Source organism: Halyomorpha halys, unplaced genomic scaffold (assembly GCF_000696795.3).
Source record: "Halyomorpha halys isolate HHAL.00 unplaced genomic scaffold, Hhal_1.1 Scaffold179.1, whole genome shotgun sequence".
Lineage (NCBI taxonomy): Eukaryota > Metazoa > Arthropoda > Insecta > Hemiptera > Pentatomidae > Halyomorpha > Halyomorpha halys.
This window is the reverse complement of record NW_027107000.1, coordinates 38,538-39,766: the sequence shown is the minus strand read 5'-3', so window position 1 is coordinate 39,766 and position 1,229 is coordinate 38,538. Positions and strand designations below refer to the sequence as shown.

Genomic DNA, 1,229 nt, shown 5'->3' with positions numbered 1-1,229 from the left:
AAAATAAAAAATCTAGGGTTGCGAGAATATTGCCTGGTATCTCTACCGGAGCTATGGTCCATGAAGAACCTTGGACTCTTTTACAATTCTCCATTCAGCTCAATTCTCTGCTCTCAATATTGGTTGAGTCACATAAAAATTTAATTTTTCTGAGCAACACCAATAAAACATTAATTTATTTAATCTAATTTTAGTTGTTAATTATGATCTTGCATTAACAAATTTTTATTTTGTTGTTGGTAGACTGTTTTAATTATTTATTCTCAGGTTAACTATCACAAACAACTCCATATTATTATTTTTTTTTTTATATATTAGGAGAGCTTTCGGTGCCCCAACATCATATTCATTTTTATTTTTCTCCATTTTTCAATACGTCACTATCTAGAATATGTTAATTCGTAGCATGTTGCTATTATGGTAAGAAAGACATCCTAATAGAAGAGTGTGGATGTTTCTTCTACCATATTAGCTACAGATGTATGATGATGTGAAAACATTTTTTGATTAATCACTCGTATTCAAAAAAGGAGAATAAATTTCCAAGACGATGTTTGCATGACATTGCCAGTTTTAATAACTAAAAAAATTATAAATATTTCATCTATTGGAGAGAGTTAATGGATTGAAGGCTCGTTGGTGGGTACCGAAGATCTTCCAATTTTAAACTTTACATGATCAGTATAAAATGGATAATCATTGAGTTTCATAACATAACAACTGAGAGCAAGAACCTCATCATATTAGTACAAGAGCCCAAGAGGAGAAAAAAGGCAGTTATCTCACCCCAATTTTTGATTACTTTAATGAAAACTATGTATAATTAATAGACAAAATTGATAAATCTGCCAACTATAGGTAGGGGGAATAAAAAATGGCGGCTGTTTTAAAGCGATAAAAAAAACTAATTTTTCATTCGGGGCTCTATATCTTGAAAAATAGGAATAACACAAGAAAACCTAAGAGAACGTCATTTAAAAAAGAGTAAATTTGCTAAAATAGGAGCCCTAATAGAGTTATTTACGTTGAATAGTTTTCGAGATATAGCTTTTTAAGAAGGAACATTTCATAAAAATGTTGTATGGGACGTACTAAATGATCAGTAGTTAACGAATTTATTTTGAAAAATTTATATCTCAAAAACCATTAAATGTACAGATGTCTATTAGCACTCAAATTTAAGCTAGTTTAATGAGCTATAAAGTAGTTTATGGTGTTTATTTTCGTAG

At 29.7% G+C, this 1,229-nt stretch overlaps 1 protein-coding gene across 1 annotated transcript in view; it reads left to right on the top strand.

Moving 5' to 3' along the window:
- LOC106679139 (uncharacterized) overlaps positions 1-1,229 on the top strand; it is a 29,855-nt gene that overhangs the window by 16,698 nt on the left and 11,928 nt on the right. The window lies entirely within an intron of this gene.